Source organism: Sebastes fasciatus, chromosome 12 (genome assembly GCF_043250625.1).
Source record: "Sebastes fasciatus isolate fSebFas1 chromosome 12, fSebFas1.pri, whole genome shotgun sequence".
Taxonomy (NCBI): Eukaryota; Metazoa; Chordata; class Actinopteri; order Perciformes; family Sebastidae; genus Sebastes; species Sebastes fasciatus.
Genome location: NC_133806.1, coordinates 4,671,806 through 4,697,532, shown reverse-complemented (window position 1 = coordinate 4,697,532; position 25,727 = coordinate 4,671,806). Strand labels below are relative to the sequence as shown.

Sequence of the window (25,727 nt, the reverse complement as noted above, 5' to 3'; positions counted from 1 at the left end):
AAGCTGATATGACATGCCAATATTTGCCTGTATTTTTAGCTGGCAGAAATTGGGATTTTTGATCACATCATCATAATTAAAGATTCAGTATGCAGTAATTTTTTGTCATCTCTGGGCAAAAATTCCATAATAACCTTTCAGCATATTGTAATTCAAGTGTTCTGAGAGATAACTAGACTTCTGCTCTTCCTCTTGGCTCTGTTTTCAGGCTTTAAAAAATATATGCTGTGCTTGGTATTTCCTCAAGAGATTTCAACATGGCTGCCGGGTCACAAACTTTCTCATTTCACAGCTAAACAGTACACTACAAGATGTTTCAGATAACATTTGAGGAGAGAAATAGGCATTACAGTAACAGAATATTGATTCATATTTGATCAGCGCTGCCTAGTTTGACCGTTTGGTCGGAGTTCGCGAGTGATTGACAGCCGGCTCTCATAGATGGCAGCTGGACAGCAGACCTCAGATCATCTCTGACTGCTTGTTTTCCTCCGGTGTATGAAATCCTGCAGATGCCATTAGGAGCACCGGAGGACACAGAGACAAATTATTTTTTTCAGATTACCTGTCTCATGCACTAATGTCAGGATTGCGTGACCGTTTCATAAAAATAACTTTTTTTAATATTTCTACCCATTGCTGCTTTAACTATGGTTTTAGATTTCTATAAAAGTATAGAAACATTATATTTCAAATGGGGTAGGTAAGTAAATGGACCTCAAAGTGACATTTGTTTGAGCAGTGCGCTATGAGGAAACAGTACTCCTTCGAAGAGGCCCCTTTAAAATCAATTGGACGATTTTACTCTTCAAATTTCAATGGCAGCTCCAAAGGACCCGCATCAGTTGGGCACTGAAATCAATACAGAAACATTATCAAGACTGAGAGAAAAAACAAGTCAGCATCAATGGGCCGTTGAGTTGACACAAAGGATGCAGAGGGCAATCGATGCACGGCCAGACACAAGGCAGGAATCAAAGTAGCTCCGGCTAAAAAGATGTGCTTTTGGGGCCAAGCCAAGCTAAAAGCCTTTATTTTACCAGGAAAGATATTCTGAGCGTACATACACTTTCAGCAGTGCTTTGAACCCCATTCAGACAGTTACAAGCCTTGTTCTGTAACATTTGTCCTTCCACAGCACTTTGCTAGGTTAGTATACTTTTTAAGCCGGGTTTCCACCAAAAGTTCCCGGAGCTTTTAGTTCCTGGAACTATTTTTCCAGGAATTAAAAGGGGTTCCTTCAGCCCACTGTTGTCTGTGTTTCCACTGTGGTCTAAAGACCTGTGAAAAGTAGGCAAATTAGTCCGCTGATGTATGAAAAAGCAGCATGACATGGAACGAGGGCTGCTGGTCGTCACAGGGGTAAACGCACTCTGCAGCCTGCAGTTCTGCGACAATATTTTCTGCTGTATATATTTACTGATGCACGTTGGACGGAGGAAGAAAATTAAACAAAGAGCGTCTGTCTACACATTAAATAATCTGTTCAGCGTTTGATGGTTATTTATTTGTGCTTTAGAACGTAACTGCCGTGAAACAATCAGAAAATAACTTTCTTTCTCTCATTCATAGCAACGCTGTCTTTTCTAACTTCCCCGCTCGGCCCCTGCGATCTCTCGCTCTCCTTTTCTCTCCAACTTTTTTTTTAATGAGTCAGGAGGCCGACAGCAGAGCCTAACTTTAATTTCAATGTTATCAAAAAAAGAAACATGTTCTCCCTTTGTCCTAAAGTGGTCCTAAATCGATACTAGAGTACTGTAAATCAGAGGATATTTTTTTTAGGTAAATCAACTTCCCAGTACGAACACTTAAATAGTCCTCATTTAAATTATTATGTCCTAAAAGTTGTAAAATAGCCAAATTCAGAGTTATTTTCCTCTGCATAATGAAGGTGCATCAAACCCACGGGACCGCACCGCCCTGCACGCTCATATGACATATCCGGTTCTGCCAGCTTCCTGCTAGCTGTATGCAGCTGTAATAATGGATATATTGGCTGTAAGTCATCACTTTTTATGATCTTTTAATACACCCATGGGCTGTATGCTGTAAGCCTGTACCGTGGTGGATGTATTAACGTCTCTGTTCCCAAACAACCGGCTATCAGCCAGTAGCTAGTAGTGCTAGTAGCATGACATCAACAGAATTTAATGTAGTTGTAGGTTATTTACTAACACGCAGCGCAAAAGCACAGGACACAACCTCTTATACATCCATGGTCTGTGTTCTGATTTTTGATTTTCTGAATAGAAATCTTTTTGATTTACTTTGTATACGACAGTTTGTAGGCAGACGTTTATTGGCGTCTGGTAGTCGCTTTCAGTCCAAAATGGCGGAAGTGTAGCTTTGCTGCTGGGCTCAACCTTGCAGGTCAACAAGCATGTTAGGGCTGCAACACTTAATGCAAATCTCAGCTACAGTATCCTTTTCTTACTTGACATTGTGAGAATTATCAACAATCGTGTGTATCAGTTTTATAGATGTGAAGAATATATTGTGCTGCCCTTTTATGGTTGAAATACAGCATCCAACATGTAGTCAGAGCAGAAACAATGACAATGTTCTCTGGGTATTCCAATAACAAAACTGCTGTGCACACAATAGTAAAACTATCCAGTCATTATGCTGCCTTTAAGTTCATAAACTGCCTGATCCAGTTTTGCCGGACTTTTTTTTTTTTTATCTACCTACAGTCATCTATTCCCATCCGTCCCATGGCTCATCCACCACCCAATGTTCCTGCCTCATCTCTCTGACTCAGTGAACTCTTTTCCACTGCGCCTGATGAGTCACGAGTTTACTCTTCTTGCACCTCTCCATCGTTCTCTCGCTGCACGCTCTCCCTACCTCCCTCAGTTTCTCCATCATTATTACAGTAAAAGCCACACAGGCACGCAGGGGAGGAACAGACTTCAGTACAAAAGGCCTTTCTCAGCCAGCAGAGTATTTCTAGAGCGTTCTCTGTAAAAGTCAGGCATTCAGCAGCCTCCCCTGCAGGGTCTCCTAACATTCTTGTCAATTCTGCGATACTCAGGTCTACTGATCACATACACACAACTTCGAGATGTGAGACTGTGGCCAGTTAACCATTTAAAACCACAGGGGTATCGAAACAGACTCAGACCCCATTCAGACCAACACAGAGGTGTGGGTTAGACCGTGTTCTGACCGATAATAGCACTTCATCAAAAAACACCAGGGGTGTGTTGGAGTGAGCGTGTTGCTATAGGTACCAAGACAAGATGTAATATGAACCAGTGCAGGAAGTTCAATTTATCAGACTAAAAAAAAAAGATGTTTATACCGGAGACCGTTCAGATAGGAGACAGCACCAAGCCCCCAGGAAGAGCGCCGGTTGTTGATGCCAGTTTTCGTAGTGGCGGATCTACGACTTCCGTGTCACGTGATGCCATTGGGCCCAAAAATACTTTTTCCCCTTAGACTTACATTTGGGTTGAGTTGAATCAACTTCCCAGTGTGAACACTTGAATAGCCCATATTTTAATCATTACGTCTTAAAAGTTGTAAAATGCACTAATCGCTGTATCCAGAGTAATTTCCCTTCCTCCGTTCATGTGAATGAGACCCAGACTGAAGCTGGACCGAGGGGTTTCGCCACTGCGCCGCCCCTTTGGGACACAAGCGACATGTCCTGAGTCTATTAACTCCAATGGGAGAAGTGAATGCGAACACAGATTATGACCGATTCTTTCGCCCCATAGTCCCAAAGAAAATACAGGACCCATTTGTCAAAAGCCACATATTGTGTGTGAAACATTTTGCAACGGTGTGTTTTAAAAGGTGCTATATAAATAAAGCTTTACTTACTTACTTACTTACTTACATATCCTCCAAACTATCTGATGCCAAAATGGCATTTTTCAGACAGACAAATCAGGAGAAATTTATCTTTGTTTCTCTGTCTCAGTAACACACTCTCGCGAGATCTGGCAACCAACGTCCGCTAACGCCCTAGCTAACTAATTTTCGTAATGTTCAATATGGCTGTTAACTGCGTAAATATCTAATGTTAGCAAAAGAAAAAAATAAATACATTTTGCAAACATATCACAATCTGCTTTCATCCATTCACACAACGGAAACAACACTTCCAAACGAGGAAGGGTAATGGGGGGAAGAGGCGAACCAAGGCCTATTGAAAGAGACTGGGACACGGGCGGACACAAGTCTTGGGGATGGGGTATAACACATGCACAGTGTAACTGGAGCTGCGGTAGTGCGTTGCGATTGGCTCAATTTTGGCGAGTGCTGACCAGATTTTACTGCGCATGTGTTGTACCCCAAAGATATGACGCGTTGATGACGCGTGACATCTCCTCTTTCCACCCTCCTTAGAGGCTAACACGCCATGACCACGCCCAATTAGGAGACAGGAAGTATATGCCATTTTAAACCATTGGTGGAGCTTGTAATGCATTATCTTTGTTAGAGAGCATCTTTATTTATACTCCTCTAAAGCAGGATTTTACAATTTAAAAAGACACAATGAGGATTTTCCTAAAAAGACAATGTGTGGATTGGACGTTTCTGGGCATCAACCTGACCAGGTGCCAGATCGTAAGCACGCATCCAAGAGGAAGCTACGAAAATGGGGGACACAGCGCCACAAGCGAGGAGAAACACCAAGCGGACAAACCTTGTTCCAAAAACCAGAGTGAAGCTGGGGTTGGCTTTGAATGTTGCGTTTACGAAATGCAACCGACAAAGCCGCCTCATTATGCCTTTAAAGTAGAAAGTTATCAAGGCAGCCATCAATTTGTCCTCTGCCTCAGTAAACAGTATAATGGGCATGATGTTATACAAGGACATACTATAAGGTATCACGTCTAATACAGTATGCACGTGCACATGTTTGATTAGGCACCGCACTATGTTTGTCTGTGGTGCAATGCGCTGCAGCAAAAGCTGAGCTAGGATCAACTTTTGTATCGGACTGACCTGCTTTTCTTTTGCCAGAGCCTACGGTACCAATGAACAGCAGTGCAGTACTCTTATTTACATGAATGAGGAGCCTGTGTTTTATTTACACAGAGCTATTGTCGCTTTGGAGGGTGATCTAAAAGGGTCAAAGCTCATCCTGACCTGGGTTGAACACAGGTTGGATGTCACCTGGCTTTGGTGGAGAGGTGATAGGGATTAGGGATTGTTAATATTAGGGGTGAGAATTTAAGGTCATTTACATTTAGTTGTTTAACCTTCCCACTATAAAGAAACAAAAACGAAGGAAAGAGAGTGCACAGAGTGCAGACCGAGCAGAGAGCATGGCTGCAGAGGTAAAACCGTAATTAACCTTTTTTTTAGTAATTATGTAATGAAATACTATGTTTGGTTTAAAGGTGCAGTGTGTAGGATGTGGTGGCATTTAGCGTTTAGGTTGCAGATTGCAACCAACTGAAACTTCTCACGTGTGCCAAGCGTGTAGGAGAACCTAAAACGTGAAAATGCGACTGGCCCTATCTAGAGCCAGTGATGTTTGGTTATCCGTTGTGGGCTACTGTAGAAACATGACTCCATGAAGAGAACGCGCTCCGTATGTATAAATTAGAACTGTGGATTAGTAAGAATCTGGCAATACGATACATATCATGATACAGGGGTTACGATTCAATATATTGCGATACAGTAAGCAAGGCGATATATTGTGATTTTGATCAAATCTGAGTGAATAAAAGTTAACTTTTTATGCAATCAGAACAGTGGGATTTTATCACAGTCCCTGTAACATCCAACATCATAGCACTACTTTGAGAGGGCACATCTCTTTGCAAATGAAATATAGTATTGACTGAGTGAAAATCGATAGTGTTTTTGAGAATCGATACAGTATCGATTTCTTACACCCTAAGTAGATATAAACGGCTCATTCTGAGCTAACAAAAACACAACGAGTCTTATTTTCAGGTGATTATACACTAAAGAAAACATACTTAATAATATTATATTCCATTTCTGCCAATAGATACCCCTAATTGTCACAAACTGTTCCTAGCAATGCTGGAAAATCAGTGCAGTACCAATGATTATCTGTATAAATGATTATTGGTCTGACAGCCTTCTGCGGAATCCAGCCTCTGCCTGGACCTCAGGGTGCTATGTGTGTATGTGTCTTGTTTGTTTACTTAATAGCTTCCCATAAAAGGTCATTTATTGGTTTGATTATTCTGAGAAACACTGTTATTTGGCCTATTGACTGCAAAAACTGGCACCGACAACACAAGGCACTGTGAACAGGGCGATAAAAGTGGAGGGCTGTGGACAGAAAGTACCAACACAGAGCAACAATAGGCTGGCTGTTGTCACTCTGGGCCTCTAACATCAGCCATTCCTGTCAACCCACTCTGATGCGCCTCATATAATGTCACATGGCTCTCCTTGAAAAGCACAAAAAAAATAACTTATTTTTATATCCATCCATCCATCCTTTATCCATCCATTATCTGTAACCGCTTATCCCATTCGGGGTCAAGGCAGGGTACACCCTGGACAGGTCGCCAGACTATCACAGGGCTGACACATAGAGACAGACAACCATTCACGCTCACATTCACACCTAAGGGACATTTAAAGTCCTATATTTATAAAAAAAATTAAAAATAGTTTTAATCAATCTGTATACACACTAGAGGACATGTCATTTCTATTATTATTCATTTATTGGATCAGATTTGAGAGCATATTAGCAAGTCAGATTAGCCTACAGTACATGAGTCAAGCATTATTAAGGAAGGTTGCTACTCCTGTATGTGTCTTGGTTCCAGTTACTTCCTATTTTGTGAAACCTTTTTTTAAATTGGTGTAATATAACAAAAGACATAAGACAGACTTAAACAATGGTGGATTAGTCAGAACTGGGGCTGTCAATCGATTCAAATATTTAATCGCGATTAATCGCATGATTGTCCACAGGTAATCGCGATTGTGAATCGCAAATTAATCCCGCATTTTTTTATCTGTTCACAATGTACCTTAAAGGGAGATTTGTCAAGTGTTTAACACTCTTGTCAACATTGGAGCTTGCTTTATGCAAATGTATGTATATATTTATTATTGGAAATCAATGAACAACCCAAAACAATGACAAATATTGTTCAGAAACCCTAACAGGTACTGCATTTAGCATAAAAAATATGCTCAACTCACAACATGGCAAACTGCAGCCCAACAGGCAACAACAGCTGTCAGTGTGTCAGTGTGCTGACTTGACTATGACTTGCCCCAAACTGCATGTGATTATCATAAAGTGGGCATGTCTGTAAAGAGGAGACTCGTGGGTACCCATAGAACCCATTTACATTCACAGATCTTGACATCAGAGGCCAAGGGAAAATGACCATGCCGCCAGTTTTTCTTCATCAAAATTTAGCGTAAGTTTGGAGCGTTATTTAACCTCCTTCCCAACAAGCTACTATGAGCATGGTTGGTACCAATGGATTCCTTAGGTTTTATAGTTTCATATTATGCCAGTATCTTCACTCTAGCTAAAATTGAGCCAGCTACAACCAAAAAATTGCAAGTTGTGTTAATGCGTTAAAGAAATTAGTGGCGTTGAAACAAATTTGCGTTAATGCATTATTATCAACTTATAACCTTTTATGGCACGAAACAACAGTGAAAGCGTGGGAGGCTACAAGTTTATGGAGTTCATCAAATGCAAGATAAATTGTGAGGTGTATGTATTGTGAAACCTTTTTTTTTTTTTACAGTACAGCACTGTACTGTAAGTCAAGGCAGTCTAACAGCAATGACACATGGAGATCAAACAAATACATTATAAATTATATTTCGTGACGGCAAAATCTGAGTTTTATATTTGGTGGCCAACATTTAAAATTTGGCAACCAGCAAAAAAAAAATCTATACAAGAAAGACCCTGTGTGGAATACTGGCTAACATTAACAGCGCTGCTGCCAACATGGGGCGGCCAGTGATTTGTGTCTGGGATGGCTGAGCTTTTGTCTGGCAGGAGGGCTTACGTAACAGGAGCTGCTGACAACACGTGGGTGCTGAGCTGAGGGCTGGGAGAATGGCCTGGATCACTGAGGGAGACGGAGAGGTCACCACAGCCCACTGCGTCAGCCCCTCGGTGGGCTGAGAGGGTCAATTTACTGCTGGGACTGGGGACACAAGTTTGTTTTGCTAGCCCTTAGATCATTTAGGAAGGAAACATGTTTATGGTCTTCTTATGGAATGCCTGCCCTCACATTTGAGATGTTAACTACATCTACGCCAGGAGAAACAGTGGAGTACAGCCATATCCTAATGTTGTTTTTGAACAATAAGCAGCTGAACTGGTTTGAGTTTAACGGCATCATCCTCTTCAACAAGCCTGATTCTCTAGCCTGACAGAAAAGACAAGTGAGATCTAAATGACTTAGTTAAAAATGGCAATTACATCCTAAAGACGAAGACATTGACCAGTGACAAAACGAGATGTGTATAAAACCACGTGCCATACGGTGAATCAGACATCTAACCAAGCAGTAATACACCAGCAAGACATTTTTAGAAGACCTGCAACAAAGTCTGGTTCCAGACATCTGAATCACAATCCACATGTCTGATTTTTCTTTTAGCAAAAAGTAAATTCAGTCAGTTCAGCCCGATTATCAGGCAGCATGAAAACCACAAGAAATAAACACGAAAGCAACTAACCCTGCTATCATTACTAAGGTAATACCATTTTATTTATAGTTATTTCTGTTACTCTAAATGCTGTAAATAGGGCTTGGCGATATGGCCAAAATCTTGTATCCTGATATAAGTCATTTCATAACTCGATAATGATATAGCATATCACGATATAGTTTGTTTTCTGGTAATTCAATACATAAATAGTCTAAATGAAATACCCACAAGGCAAAGCCCATTTTTGTATACTCCTGTGTGAATGAAATACTTGACAAATGAGAAGTACTGAGTATTTTCTCATTTTAAGATCTTGAGTGCAAAATTAACATACCAGTTTTAAGTGAAATAATAGAGGAAAAAGAAGTAATATAGGCCTAGTCTATATCGTGATAGAAACGACATAAAAAAAACCCATACATTTTTATCTTGTTTTGACAATATATATGGTCACATTGCCCAGCCCTAGCTATAACTCTTCACTTGTAATTGTTTTTAGACTACGTCTTTGTTGTATTTTCTATGAGAAGCATTCTAAACAGCATTTCTTGTCTTCTTTGCTGTTGTTATCATCGTCTTTGTTGTTAAAAACAGGATTTAGCATTTAGTGTTGTTTCAATGTGTTATCAGCCTGGGGTGAAGCCATTACCCACTGTTCACAGCAAACAAAGATAAGGAACAGAAGGAGAGAAACAGACAATAAAATGTATTACACACACAAAGGGCAAGACAGAAAGACTACCCTTTAGCCTACAATGTGTAAAAGGTGCAAGCGCTCTAAATGCTTTGTCATGCTTCACTTTGTAGGTTACTCATGCAAGGTTGCTCAGAATGGCATGACCTAAATTATGAGGGCACCAAGAACTATATCTTTTTACGATGTCGTAGAGGAGCTGTGGTGACCTTCCATTTAATAACATGAACCAACTAGAACGGCACTCAGAGAGCGCAGACCTCCGCCCTCCCTCTCCGTTCAGCTTGCGCCATCATCCACGTGTATTTTTGTTTATGTTGAGATCATTCAAATCCATGGCGGACTTTTGGAGTAATCATCCAAACGGACAAACCAACAAACCAACGCCGGTGAAAACGTAACCTTCTTCCTAGGCCTTCGGCCTTGGCGGAGGTAATAAATTGGATCCATAGCTAAACGTTTTCTAATTTAAAGATCTGCTATGCAATTTATTTGGCCATAAAAAAATTGGAAAGTTCACATAAATTATTAAACTTGCAATAACTGAGTTTTTGGCACACTTAGGGGCAGCGGAAACAATCTGTTCACACAACATTTACTTATCACCTTTTCAGTTGATATAGCCGACTTGTTAGCGAACAGTTGCTTTGCTGTTTGTGTCCACATGGTAAATGTAAGTTCAACAGTCACTTTTTTGCTCTGTTTTGATCTCCACCAACTCCTGTTGGAAATGATCTGGTTGTTTAGCTGCTAAATGCTCCACTATCTTCACCAGCTAGTTGCTTATTTTGTCTGAAGATTCACCACTTCATGTTTGGCTCACTAAGGTTGTTGTGGGAAATATGAGCTTTGCTTTACAATTAAAAGGGAAAGGCGCTGGGGTCAAAGTACGCTACACCTTGAATAGATACTAAACAATGACCCTGAGCCTGACAATTACTTTACCAACAGCGCAGTTTGTGGTGAGACTTTACCAAATGAGGCCGACTGAGTTCTTCTGTTTCCCTTTAATGGTCTGGACATGATGTATGACTACGTCTATAAATGTGTCAGTTCTATTTTAGTTCAATCACAAAACCCTTTCCTGTGATCTCAACAAATGTAACACACCCTCTTAGCCTCGCAAAACCATATGAGTAATGAGATAAAGGGCACAAAGTAAGCAAACAGGGGAGGGCAATGTGGCTGCTGAAGCAGGACTGATAAGTGTGGCCCCAGTGCTCCGTCTCCGGTCTAGAGTGATGGTGGGATGGAAAGCAAAACCTTTGGACAGAACAATACTGTACTGGCAGCTACAGCTAGAGCTAATATAGACAGATATTAGCTTATTGCAGATATATTGCATCAGTGTATATGTCAGCCAATAAGTAACTAGAAACTGCAGTACAGATGTGCCAAAGTAGATAAATTCAGAAACAGTGTCTGTCTCCATTTTGTTAAATAGAGAGCATTAACAAGATGCCCTGATCACGTTTTTATTTGCCACCGATACGATTGCAGATGAGCCACATTGGCAATCTATTGTTTTTTGTTGTTTAGTTTTGTTATAGCCTCTGGTATATAAGGCTTAAGACTAACTTTTTTTTTCACCACCATCCCAAAAAATAATTTCAACTGTCTCAAAGTCAGTGTAAACTAGGGATGTGTATTGGCAAGAATATGGCGATACGATACAAATCATGACGCACGGGTTACAATTCAGTATATTGCGATATATTGCGATACTGTAAGCAAGGCAATATTTTTTTTCAATTTAATTTTAGGAAAACTGTCAAAGTATAAACTGAAAATACACCATTTTTAGAACAGCCAAAAATAAAAAACAAATGTATAAGGCATGTGATTATCATAAAGTGGGCATGTCTGTAAAGGCGAGACTCATGGATACCCATAGAACCCATTTTCATTTACATATCTTGAGGTCAGAGGTCAAGGGACCCCTTTGAAAATGTCTATGCCAGTTTTTCCTCGCCAAAATTTTGCATTATTTTGGAGCGTTATTTAGCCTCCTTTCCAACAAGCTAGTACGACATGGTTGGTACCAATGGATTCCTTAGGTTAATTAAAAATCGATACAGTCTTCTGGAAAATCACTACAGTATCACAAAACATAATATCGCAATACTGATGTGTATCAATATTTTCTTACAACCCTAGTGTACACCGTCACAAATTCTAAATGTTATTCGTTTACTTTGATATTGTCATCTATAGTGGTTACTTGTATAAAACACACAATTCAAATGATTAGGAAATAAATGATGGTATTTTTATTTAAATATTTGCTTTGATTGATGAAAAGAAAATCTTGTCATTAGTAGTTTTAACTATGTATTATAAGCTGCTTAGAGCTAAACTTGCCACGGTGGTCGGTGTTACCGGTATTACACGGTGTTCGGGTACACACCAATTACATTACGTACCCCCCACTCCCACCGTAGTTTTGCTTTTTTTACATAAATAAAACCTATTTTAATTATTAAATCTATTCAAGTTTCTCAAAAAGTACATTTTACAAAATTACATTTGAACATGATAACGTTATAATTTACCTTCACCCAATACTCACTTTTACTGAATAGAGCTTGAAGGCATTATAATTTAACTCAATGAAACCTCCGATAACCAAATGTGCAGTGCAGTTTGTAGTACTAGTTTGATCCCCCGCTCCGCCAAGATCAGCAATAAGAAAGCACTAATGGCGATCTCCTGATCGCATAAATTCTACTGAATATCGACCGATAATGATCGGCAGCTGATCAATCGGGCATCTCTACTAACAAGCTGACTATTCATCTATAAAATGTCCCGTTTAGTGTGTATCTTTTCAATTCTTTGAAATAAAAATCTAAGGGATCCCTATCAAGATTATTTGTTTATTTTATGTGCTTCTGCTAAAATAAGTGCTATCGACAGATATATCGCTATCAGAGTTTTTAAACTCTCAAGTATCAACATCAAAAATCAAGTATCAGTTGGGCTTTACTGACAGCTAATGACGGGAATTTGGAGAGACACAAATCTCCACATGATTGATGCACTTAAGTCTCAATCAGTCTGATGTTATCAGAGTTGTCAGTCTAAGTGCTCTAAATGTCTGCGATAGGCGTAGCTTATTGTCTTTAAAACAACATGCATGAAATGATTACTAATTCGCTTTCTCTCAGTGAGTCAAAGCTCCATTATTAGGGCTTGGTTTGCGCGAACAATCAATCACAGTAAACACCTTAATGCTGAAGAAAACCAGAAGAGGAAGAAAAACAAAGGTGTGGTGAGATGGCTGTCCTTCAGCTGTCTTTATCTGTGGAGTGCTATAATCTGGTTACTGACTGAGCCCAGTCAGCCTACACTGACTCATTACATAACACTGAGAGCTACAGCTGGGAAGGAGGCTGATCGCTGCTTGGCGAAGGAACGGAGGGAAACCAAGCCCTTTACCCAGTTCTTCCAAAGTTTCTCTCAGCTGAACGGAGCCATACAAAGGCACTGCTGCACATGTACTTAGCTGAATGTATCTCTGCTATAGTACTGTGTCGGTCCCTCTTCACATATAATGCAAAGGGGTTCAAAAAAAGAATCAGTGGACCCTACAGCCTTGGACAAGAAAATGCACAACAGTGCGCACAGCAACACAAAATCCTTGCTTGGTATAGCATAATATAATTCTATAGGGTTGGGCAATGCTTTCTTTACGGACAATGTTGTAGCTGTGCTGACAAAAAACAGATTTTATGGGATAGAAAAATTGCTCCGCCTGTGAAGAAGAAGCAGAAGATATCTCAGCAAATGTAGTCATTTTCTGCAACATCAGTTGCATTCAAGGGCAACTGGATGCATCATATAGAACAGTGTAACATAGGCAGTCATTTCCAAAGGCTTGCATAATGCTAAAGCATATGATAAGCATTGCATTGTAAATACCCCCTCTGGCTTATACAAGGCCGCTGCAAGAGAGAGAGGTTTGCATAGCAAAGCCAGTCAATGCTCTTCCTTCCTTAATGTCAAAATAAAAACATTTATCAAGCACCAATATGTTCATCATAGAGGAGAAAGACCAAAGGTTTGCGTTTAAGCAAAAGCAAACAACACAAAATGTAAAGATTCGCTTAGCTTGGTACTGCTAGATATTACTTCCTGTTCTGTATGCTGCCTCACTAATTCTCCCACTCAGCTGAGCAGATGTGCTGAGGGAGGGGGCTGATGTTTTCAGTTGCTATTAGTTTACATCTCAGAAATCAATAGGGTAAATTGGAGTGTGACCATTTCCCTGGACTAAAGGAAATATACTAGTAAGCCGGTCATCGGAGAAAAATCAATACAACTCACCGAAGCAAAACAGAACATCCACAGAGCTGCTGTTTTGACATGTGAATTATAGAAACTACTGGGCCGTTTCAAGTCCATTAGCTAAAGAAAAAAATGCTTCTTCATGTGAATCCATGAAAGCTTTTGTCTATAGTGGAGCAAATAACCCTGATGCAGTTGCAGCAAGAATTGGTTATCTTCTTCCCAAATAAACCACTTGAAGTGGGAATTAAAAATTCTAAAAAGTTGCAAAAGAAAGAAAAATTCCTTTAGCAGGTATATTATTAATTTTACATTTAACTTCCTAACAAAAAACAGTATGTAAATGGTAATAAAGGAGAGGATGTTGAAGTACATAGGATTTATTGTTATACTTTTGTCGTGGTTTTGAATAGGTATCAAGAATTGTGGAATTTCACTAGTATTGGTATCGACTACTAGATTTTTGGTGTTGTAACGTCCTTAAGTATTATTATAATGGATAACTTTTTTTGCAGTGTGAAACATGTAGCATGCACATCCCAGGCCTGATGAAGGCTTGACCACCAGCTGTGGGCGTCTGTGTGTGTAATGCGTAAGACAACACCAATCCGAATGCACACACAGCTGATGTCAGAGATTCCACACCATGCCTGCCCTCGGAGGCCAGGCCACTCGAGCTGGTCCAGTCCAAAAGCTGTCCAGTCATCACACAAAAATTTGCCAAGTCTAACTTCCCTCTCGCGGCCTCCCTGTCCTACTTGCTGGCTCAGAAACATCCAAACCTGATCCATGTGAACTCAGCAACCAGCCTTTTGCTCCATGAGAGCTCAAGGCAAAATAAGGTGAGGTAAACAGGATCTACTTACAGATCATGAATAATTTGACCTTGGTTTTATTGTTTGTGGAGTGCATAGAGCCAAAATAGGTGTTAACCTCAGGTTGCAGTAGCTTTGAACATTGTGACTGAGCTACTGCAGCTGAATAAAGTTCATCGGATCTGAAAATGCAACACAAGGAATAAGACAAAAGGACATTCACAGTGGTTTGGCTCTACTATTACTATTGTTCATAAGGACACCGCCCCTTAATGCCCATTAGACAGGACTACTAGCACTGAGTATATATCATTGCATCTAAAGCAGAACATATGTAAGCACAACTACAGTACCAATGCACACAGAAAATCACCACCTAATCTCTGAGTTGCTAGAATTAGAGCAACCTCCTGTTTCAGATGGTCTAAAAATAATCTGTTCATAATCACAGTTGAAACATAGAAACACTGTGCAGAGTTAAAAAATAGCCAACAACCAACATTTGAACACCATCTGGTACAAAACGCCCTGGTGAACGCCTAATGCCTTAATTAGAGATAATCATTGGTACCAAGTACCCGCCCAGTTTAATTTTCATTGACAATAAGATAATGATATCCTCGAGGTTGCACTGTTCTGAACACAACACAAGAGTTAGGGTGGGTCTCATTTACATACAGCATGTGCTCAAGTGAGGTTCTAGATGGCGTGAACTCATCTTCCAGTGCTCCCACTGTTCAGGTGACAAGGCGTAAATTTGGTTCGGGAAATGGGACATGGCTTCAGACAAAACGTGGTCAGTGGAAGACGTTAGAGTGCTTCGTGGTGGCTCCATTCAGCCTAATGTGGACTGATATTCACTGGAGCAAAGTAATAACAGCCAAGTTCAGCCAGCTGAAAATAGGCAGTATTAGCTTCTGAGCACAAGTGTTTATCAAAGTGTCTGAGAGCTGATGTCATGGCGTAGCAGTGCATGTAGCAGAGAATTCACTTACTTCCCCAAGTTTGCAAAAATGCAGCACAGCATGCCAATGCGTGGAACGAAAAACTCACATTTTAGTGGAGAAAAGGCTTGTTCAGAATTGAATTTTAGAACAAAACTTTATTCACCAGAGGTCCAGGGCTGCAACTAATGATTATTTTCATTGTCGATTAATCTGTCCATTATTTTCTAGATCATCTATATTAAATGTCAGAAAATGGTGGAAAATGTTGATCAGTGTTTCCCAACGCCCAAGATGACGTCCTCAAATGTCTTGTTTTGTCCACAACTCAAAGAAATTCTGTTTACTGTCATTCACATTACTGTCATTCACATTCACAGAAGCGAGTTCTACAGTAATCTACTTCTCCATATGAATACAGTAGAACAACTTTTGGTTAAACAAATAAATAGGCCTACCCACACATTTTCCTCTGAAACAGGATGTGTCTCATTTGAGAGCAGCTGGTCAAAGTCCCTATGATTCTGGCTCGAGATAGCTATGATAATATAATGTTGTATGTCCTCTCTTCAGATGTGACACAATTGTCACAGTGATATTTCAGTTCACTGGTTTTAAAAAACTAAATGACTGAAATTTCGAATTTTGGACGAATCAGTTTTTTATTCGGTCAACATTTTTTGGAAATGACATGATTTTGTTCTAGTAAAAGACCCTAAATGAGTAGAGGATGGACTTGAGTTTAACGTGTTACCATGTAATTTTGAATATGTAGAGTAAATATCTTAACATTTGAATGCTGTGATAATCATTGTGATTAGAATTGTATCCATATCTCGCTGTAAGCCCTAGATGTATTTTCATCCTTTCGGTCTGTCTGTGTTGTGATGGTTTATTAGGAAGGCTATTAAAGCTGGCCTCAGAGGTTTCTAGTCTGTGCCCGGGGCATGTCACTGCAGTCAGGCCCAGAAATCACCAGTCAAGGAGTGCTAATTAACGGCCGCATGAAGCAGGCTGCCGTGGAGAGGGCTATAGGGGTCCATAAGTGGCATTCCCACATTCCACACTGAGACCACATTACATTGTGCACCGTGTCAGCGCGGTGGACACCTGAAACAGCAGAAAATGTAATGAGGGGCATTTGATCCTCAAAGTGAGTGAGGGAAGTGAAAGCTAATCTGCTATCAATGCACTGCTGTTTCAGAGATGTGCACAAAAAAAGAAAACAAGATATTATGAGTGACTGCTGCAGAGAGCGTCCACTGCAAAGTGTTGTTCTGCCTCTGAAGGACAGCAGCACAGAGGTAGAGGGATAAATTGCTTCACTTGGTGAACAGTATGTGCTGGTTTCTGTATTCCAGAAAGCTGCCAACCTAAACTCCAGACTCTGTGGGTGAGAAGTCCTCATTCAGCCCTGGCGGCCTCTTTATCGATTTCTAGCCTTTGTGAAGAAATACAAGCCTCTGCATCAATCTGAGCACTGCCCACCTATTTATTAGCAAAGGGTGGAGAAATTCACCCGTGAATTACAAAATATGTCATATATGATTCTGCAGTAATAACCACTAAGATGATTACAATAATCAACATATGTTAATAGTAGGGCTAGGACGATACACCTATCTCCCGATTCGATACTATCACGATACTTGGGTGCCGATTTGATATGTATTGCGATTCTACAAGAATTGCGACTCGATATTAAGATTTATTGCGATTTTTTGTTCACTTTTTTAACACTAGACCATGGGAAAAAGTTGAATCATACACTTCTAGGCAGAACGGCGACCGTGAGCTAACCAGTTGGGCACGCTCACATGCACAAACATGCACTAAAAGCATGCGCGGCTGGTGCGGCTGTGTCAACAAAGCACAGAGAAGCTCGGATTACAAACACGTACCGAGGGAGAATGATTTCATTCTCTGCTCAGGTAGACATCACTCCTCTATATCTTTACATAGCAGATAGTTGTTTGCTGCTATATTAATGCTCTGAATGTCGAATAGAGCACCTTTAAAGCCAGGCACTTTAGTTAAAACCATCTACAAAGTGATTTGTGATGAAGGGCAATTAACTGCAAGTTCTAAAAACAAAAGACTTCAGTTTACTTTTGGAAAGCTTTTTCATGCAATTGCTCTGTAATACAGAATTTTTGTCCAAAGTTGTTTTTCAAACAAAAAACAAGCTTCAGCATCTTATCCTTAACCCAAGTTTTCAAAAATGCAGTTATGCAATTTATATCAAAAACACACAAAAACTGCTAGTATTTTTTTGTCAATGTTGTGCAAGCCAGATTTATAAAAAAGAAAGAGATATAAGATTTTAGGCATATTCATAGATTAAACTATACACTGGCAACAAATAATGTCTCCCGGTTGTTAATGATGCCAAAATATCCTTTTTGCTTAGTGTACAAACAATGATCTTATTGTTACATAATTCACATTTAGAAGGCAAGCAAGATGACTACTGCTTTAATTTGCATATTAACCCTTGAGGAATAGGAGACATTTCTTAGACACCAACTTGAACCTTGGGCTGTGCTGTTTTAGAATTAAATTAATTTGTTCCACTCCTGCAAGACAAAATAAGACAGCTGTAAGAGAGACAATAGCTTCAAAAAGGCTTTAGACACAAAATATAGCTACAACTTGAACCTCAAGGCTGATTCATCTCCTCCTGCTAAGTCAGCCTGAATGTGAAGCCAACCAAGCCAAGCTAGATCTAAAGCCAGTGGCTACGCAGGCACCAGCCTCTGCAGGCGGGCAGCACTAATGCTCATGTGAATCCCCACGTGCTGCAGGCCAGGCCCTGTACACGCAGCAGGGCGACTTCACGTCACTCCCTGTGTGATGTCATCATGGGTGACAGGCTCCTCATCAGGGCTGTGTGTGGGATTACTCTTGCTGTCCTGGATCAACAGGGCAGGGCAGGAGGGACTGATGTCTTCTAGTCTGCACCGGAAACTAATGATCTCATAATTCACCCGCTGTAAGGCTTTGAAACAAACATTACTCACTAAGTAAATGTTGACATACTTTACCTGGTGAATTTATCACCAAGCCAATCTATCCCTCTTGTGGAGCCTCTGTTGGTTTTCAAATCCATCAGCTATCAGTTGTTTTCAATGGTTTCCAGTCTTATGAAAAAATATTTGGACTCTAAAGTAACTTTATTTTTTTTTAAATTGGGTCATATTAAGTTGGATTAAGTTATCAGCTATAAATGAGGTTTTACAGACAACACATTGATTGATAGATGATAGATTTCAAAGCAAAGTGTCACTAACAGGTCCTAAGAGGCCAAATCATCTGCAGGTTAGGAGTGTGCCATATCATTCATGATAATATCGATTACATGTTTACTTGATAAAGATGTGTCATATGATATCAGTGATATTGCAATTTGTTGATTTACTTTATGACTACATAAAGCAGCAACAAGCATTGCTAAAAACAAAAGTAAAATTGTTTGCAAAAGAATAGCGACTTGGAAAGTGTGGAAGGGGATTGGATATAAAAAGTGAGGTCTACAACAAACCATAGCAACATGTAAGCAATGAAAGAGGAAGATAATGGCAAAAGGTGGCAATACAACAAACTTATTTCACCATATTTCACAATTTTGAGTACAAAGAGAGCCCGCAGTTACGTGTGAAGAGACTACAGCTTTCTTGAAGTCCAAACAGTATTTTATCTTATCATCAAAAATATTGTGATCTCAGAACTACACTGCAATATCAGGATATTATTATAAGGCCAATCACCCACCTTTATTGTAGGTGCATTGATCAAAAATAGCAAATTATTCCAACATAAGGGAACAAATCTTCATATTTGTGATAATATACAGAAAAGCTACAGGGCTGTCGTGGTGAAAGAATGTCCCCTGCAGTGATAATGATGGGCTCAACAGCGCGAACACAGAAGGACAGATGAGGATGAGGCACTCTGGTTGCTATAATGTGGAATATCCGCAGAAGTAAAAATATCAGCACAAGTTGGAGTATTTGCTCTGGATGGAGGGAAGGCTGAAACACGTAAGGACCCGTCGGTCTACGTGTATTAATTTCTCCTCCATTGTTGTTGTTTTTCAGCACTTGTAGCCTACATGTAGGATGTGACGGTTGGTCTTTGTAGTATTTGTCCTGCGAGCACCGCGTTTTGCCCAAAGTTGAACATTTTTCAACTCTCGACGACCAGAAAAAAAACACCAAATCTGCAGCGCTCAGCGCAGAATAGACGTTCAGCACCTTGTCATGCTGTTGCCGTTTGTAGCGTAGTTTAAATATGCACCGCTACCATTGCTGTTGGCTTGTCAATAGCGCGGTTATTGCGACAGCCCTTTAAAGCTAACAAATAGCATTGAGAAAAGGCAGCAGCGGTCACAAGCATGAATGTGACAAACACAACAGACAATGAAAAATACTGCTTGGTGGCTCAACCGTAGCAGTGTTTGCTATGGTAATTTATTCATTTTAAAATTCAAACCCTTTTTTTAATGACGTTATAATGCATTTTATCAGCTGCATATATGTGCCAAAATGTCTGACAGGGCAGATAAAACAGTGAGGTTTTGCCTGGTAGCAATCATCACCATCATCAGTTCCCAGCTCTGCATGTAGAGGAGGAAAAGGTGAAGAGCATAAAGTAACTGATACAGCCAGCTCTCATTACCATAGCTTCTCTTGTGGGAGTGGCGTCTCATGCTGTATGGGATTATGGCTGCTCAGTTGGTACAAAAAGGCTATATCTTTCCTCATATAACCGTTCCACCCTACTTTACAGTCACTTCTACTGTAATAATAACTGTGTGAATTACCTAAATGTAATCCCAAAGCATTCAGTTTAGGCCTGCTCTCCGCAGCATGTTGTTCCAAGTCATGAAGCTGCTGGCACTCCAGGTAGATGCCTCAGTCCTACAGTAGGTCTCTCCACCCTGACAGAAAAAGCCCTGGGCACTGGCTGGTTGCTGTGTCACAAGACTGGCAGGCAACCAGCCGTGCAGGGGAGGGTGGGGCTCCAAAGAGTTTTATGAGTTGCTGTCTGGACACAGAGGCCTCTCGGAGACAGGCCACCTATTGATCCCCGTCTCACTGTGGCACTGTGGGGACGAAGGTAGTTTTCTCTTTCGTATCACATCTGTTCCTGTCTTTTTGAGCGGTGCCGCTTACAGATAATGGCACAGATGCATGGCTGATGTGAGTTCCATGAAATTTCATTTATTCATCCTCCTGACAATAATAAAAGCTGTCTTAAAAGAAGCAGGAGCCAAGCCTTGCTCCGTTGCCTGTTCCTAGTCTGAGTGTATACGCTGCAAAACTGAGTGCAACATGTACACATGACTTGCGTTTGTCCTACTAACCTGAAGAAGCACTCATCTACTCACTTATTAATCTGACCGTGTTTTAGAGATCCTATGGGAATACCTCCATGGCCAAATGGGCCTGGCTCTGAAACTGACACTGGATCCCTGACACACACACACACACATACACACTTAGTGAGCAGCTGTTTGGGGGAGCCCGGCGAGAGATGAATTTAAATTTTCATGCCCTCTGCGTTGCTGAAGCAGCATGTTCGCCCTGTGAAACACTATATACACCAAGGCAGTCATAACAGCCACAGCCGTCCAGCACATAAACAGTTAACCAGATCCATGGTAAAGATATTAACGATATGAGAGATTGTTAAGACAGAAACCCAAAACCTTTGAGAGAAGTAATACTCCAGACGAAACATGTTTCCCAAGTTAAACTAACTGCCTGCTTTGTGAAACTATTAACTGAGACTCAGACTAGTTCATTGCTGCTCTACCCTCCATTGTGTGATCATATAACTTTGCTATGTGTCCCATCAAAACAGTCTGCCACTGATCCCAAAGCCACCAGGTCTAGCAACTTTGCAACTTCAAGATGATAGCTCTATGACAAACCTTTTTTCACAGTGCTTATATATTACTGATCATTTAAGATAACAGTGAAATCATTTTGCTATTCTCATCGCCCGTCTCATCTATATCACTTTCAACCGAGGCCACTGTGAAATGCTTACCGCAGCCCATTTGAATACTGTTGGAGATCTCTGTAGGATAAGATGCAAATTGCAAGCCACACAGTTTGACTCCGATCAACAAAATTCAAATGGTTTTAAGACAACCAAAGAGCAACAAAGGCTTTAAATATTCTGCCTTGTTGTGTGATACTGGCAGCAGGTTGTGAATGGATTTCACTACTAGATGTTTTGTACACTGACCGATAGAGCCATTCAAGCATTCATAAACTGGCGCCCATCTTCTCATTACTTACAAAACTGTGTTTTTGCAAGAGGTCGACCAATAGTGGATTCTTAAAGGCCGATAATAACGATAGTTTGGAGCAGGAAAAAGCCGAGAGACGATAAATTGGCCGATATCTTCTTTACTGCTGCAGCAGCCTGGTCGGCTACTTTTGCATACGTTGTTTTTAATAAATCTGTTTTTTTGTCACACCGAATTTAATAATTCGAAAGAGAATATCCTGAAGTGTGATTTCATGATTACATCATTGGAAAATATTCTATTTATTTGCAAGGGGCGATGCGCTGTTCTGTGGCTTACAGTATGACTGGCCAGGATTACTTCTGTTGCGTACATTATTTAATGCCGCTCTTACAAACCATTAATTTTGGTGCATATTCCCGGGGTGCACAGTACAGTGCACGGTACAGTAAGCAAGTTAAAGTAACAGTGAATGATTTGTTATCCTCCCTGTCTGCCTGTCTTGTATTGTGGACAAAGAGCTGGTAGTGTTCGGTTATATGTTCGAGAGATAACGTTTTTTCTCCCCCTCTACCTTGACTTTGTATGATGTACAGTACGTCCCCACGTGACTGGTGGCAACTGTGAAGCCATCGGCCACAACTGAAGCCCAGTTCCGCCGATAATGTTTCGGTCTACCTCTAGTTTTTGCTGTGTTGAGTGGTAAAAAAGAACCTTTTATTATCACATATTTCTCCTTTTACACCCTGCCAGTTTCGGAATCTGAATTGCATCGGGAAGGATGCTACACAGCCTACTTAAAATACTTGCCCGAGGTGCTCTCTGTCTCTGTGCTGCTGTATGCATCAATATGTTCCTTGAAGTGTTGAGGACTGGCATAATGAAGCCCGACAGTTCCACCTCACACACCTTCACATAGACGCCGGTGCATCGGGGTATGACAATCTTTTTTCATCTTCCAGCCACAGTGCATGGTGGTGGATCCCAGAACTGATAGGCAACTATACAATAATGCATAAACACATGGCTGATTACCTGCCATGGTAACTGGTAGAGCAGGCAAACCTACCTGCCATATTTACCAGCAACTTTCAACACTGCTACTGATCAACAGATTTTTTTGCAACTGTAAGGCAGTCATTTGTGTGTGCCGCATTTCAAACATCACCCTGCAAAGCCACTGGAAGGAATGAGTACAGGTGGGAGGGCTGGCTGGATGCATTTCATTTTCCTACTACACAATACTTAGCTTCTTTAAATCCTATCAACCTTGTTAAGTGGAGGTCCCTGCTTACTGCTGCGTGCGTTTCCAACAGGATAAGGCTTTTTTAACAACATAAACAGTCCCTGTTGGCCAAGTGCAATGAGGAACTTGTAGCTCTGTCCTACTTTTTGGTGTTGACTGTCTGTGCTGGTGTCCCAGCAAACAAAAGAGCCCACAAAATACAAGACCTGAATTATTCAAGGCAAAGTGTAATGCAACCCTCTCTCCCTCTCTCTCTCTCTCTCTCTCTTCATGGTGATGTGTGAAATGACAGCAAATAGCCCAAAAGTCCTAGTTTTTGAAAACGAGCACGGAAACAGTGAACCGAATGAACCAGCCAGCTCAGGCAGTATAGTCACTCATATCTGGCAGCAAGGTTTGGGGATGAAATGATCTCGCAGTGCTCACCAAGACTCCCTGGATCAGGTTAGCCACTTAACGTTAGCTTAATGAAAACAGTCTTTTTTGTTTATAAGTTATGAAACACACGTTGAGTGGTAAACATTCAACTCTATCATAAGGACAGTGCAATGTGGTTAGACAGTGCAGTGTCTTGAATAGGGACAGTGCAATATGTTAAATAGGGACAGTGCAATATGTTGTATCTGTGTAATATTGGCCGATTGTCTGTGCAATATGGGCAAGACGGTAGACGGTGCAATACCTGCTATGGTGTGTGTGTGATAGTATGTGCAATTATGTACGTGGACTTTGTATGTGTTGAAACGTCTGTTTCTGTGGAACTGTTTCCCTGTCTTATGTGGAATTGTTTATTATTGTTGTTGTTGATGTTTTAATGTAGTGTTTGTAACTGCAGTTGGACGGAGTCCAGGAAAAATTTCCCTGCAGGGACAATAAAAGTATATCTTATCTTATCAAACTATATTCTCTGAGCTGGTGCTTTTTTTAATAAACAGTTTATTTCTGAATTTTAATAATACAACTCTGACAATCCATTGCACAAACATGTTTGGGCTGATAAAATATCCCACCCACCCCCCACCCATGACAATACCCAGAGGGCACTCAAAAAAAAGAATTGTACAAAAATAAATATAAATAAATAGATAAATAAATAAAATAAAAACTGAGCTGGTGCTTTAAGTTAATGTTACATCAATTAACTAAATAAAAAACGGGCACAGATAATCTGAATCGTGACTGCCAGCTATTAGAGAGCTAGCTAATACAATTTAATGGCAAACATGTAACTGATAAAATAAATACACAACTGATCTCCCATTCAGTGCAACTTTAAAAATAATGCAATGTTTTAACCTGCAACTGCTGTAGTTGACAGCTCATAAAGCTAATGTAATGTCCAGCAAGCAATTCTTTTTCTGCTCAGTAAATAGATGCATATCAATGCTACTGATGATGTCCTAAATGTTGAGTCTAGCTAATACAATTTAAATTAATTCTAAAGGGCAAACATGTAACTGATAAAATAAATATACAACTGATCTCCCATTCAGTGCAACTTAAAAAAAAAAAAATGCAATGTTTAAACCTTAATTATCACCTAACTACCATGAAATTTGTGGACCTGTAAAATGAAGTGTTACCGTATATTTAATTTAGGCTTTAGAATTGCTTTGTAAAAAATAATATTTCTTAATATAAGGAAAACCTGTCTGCCATGGTGGCAGTCTTTTTTGTTTAGAAGTTATGAAAGGTAAACATTCAACTCATCTGAGCTGGTGCTTTAAGTAAATGTTACATCACTCATCAGCACCTTAAATAAAAACCGGGCATCACACAGATAATCTGAATCGTGACTGCCAGCTATTAGAGAGCTAGCTAATACAATTTAAAGGCAAACATGCAACTGATAAAATATTAAATATACAACTGAACTCCCATTCAGTGCAACTTTAAAAAAATAAAATAATGCAATGTTTTAACCTGCAACTGCTGTAGTTAACAGCTCATAAAGCTAATGCAATATCCAGCAACCAATTATTTTTCAGTAAATAGATGCATATCAATGATGCTGATATCCTAAATGTTAACTCTAGCTAATACAATTTAAGAGAATTCTAATTCGTAACTGATAAAATATTAAATATACAACTGATCTCCCATTCAGTGCAACTTTAAAAATGCAATGTTTTAACCTGCAACTGTTATAGTTGACAGCTCATAAAGCTAATGTAATGCAATTCTTTTTCAGTAAATAGATGCATATCAATGCTACAGATGCTGATGTCCTAAATGTTGATTCTGAGCCAGCTATTATGGCTGAACAATAAATATCAAGGAACAATACACATGCTTACATAAACGCAATTTGAGGCGTTCAAAGCATGGAGGTTCATGCACCGTTTACCATCCTAATATAACTTTATTTCCATGCAATAGACTATTTAATCTCCCCTTTAGGAAGCTGACATACGTGTGCATGAATTGCATGAACAAAATAAGTGTTTATCATTATTCAGTGAGTAGATTGAACCGTAACGGTTGGGTTAGCAAGAGGCTACTTCAAGCTAATCAGAAGCTAGCCGTTAGCTAGCCGTTAGCCAGTAGAGTAACCGTTCACTGCTCACCTTCAACGGCCTCGCAGAGGGTTTTATCATCGTCCCGGTTAGTTTTCCAGCATGTACCAACTTGTCGACACCATAAGCGTTTCCGAGAGGAACAATTCCTAACTTTTTATCATCTTCATTAGGTGGAAACTAACGCGTTAAAACCCGTAAACCGGACAAGCACCGACAAAGTAATTCCTCCACTTACAACAACAACGTCAACCGAAGATTAGACCCCGCCCCCTCTCAATCCCAACGAAGATCCAACCAATCAGAGAGCAGAGTCTGTT

At 40.2% G+C, this 25,727-nt stretch overlaps 2 protein-coding genes across 3 annotated transcripts in view; one reads left to right on the top strand and one right to left on the bottom strand.

Annotated features, from left to right (window-relative positions):
- The window catches only part of otud7b (OTU deubiquitinase 7B), a 43,978-nt gene extending 18,309 nt beyond the window's left edge, over positions 1-25,669 (bottom strand). For both annotated transcript variants that reach the window (XM_074652711.1, XM_074652712.1), the window contains exon 1: positions 25,459-25,669. The gene's annotated coding sequence lies outside the window, so the exon portion shown is untranslated. The remainder of the gene's footprint in view (positions 1-25,458) is intronic.
- Positions 1-25,727, top strand: part of afp4 (antifreeze protein type IV) — a 69,729-nt gene that overhangs the window by 21,643 nt on the left and 22,359 nt on the right. The window lies entirely within an intron of this gene.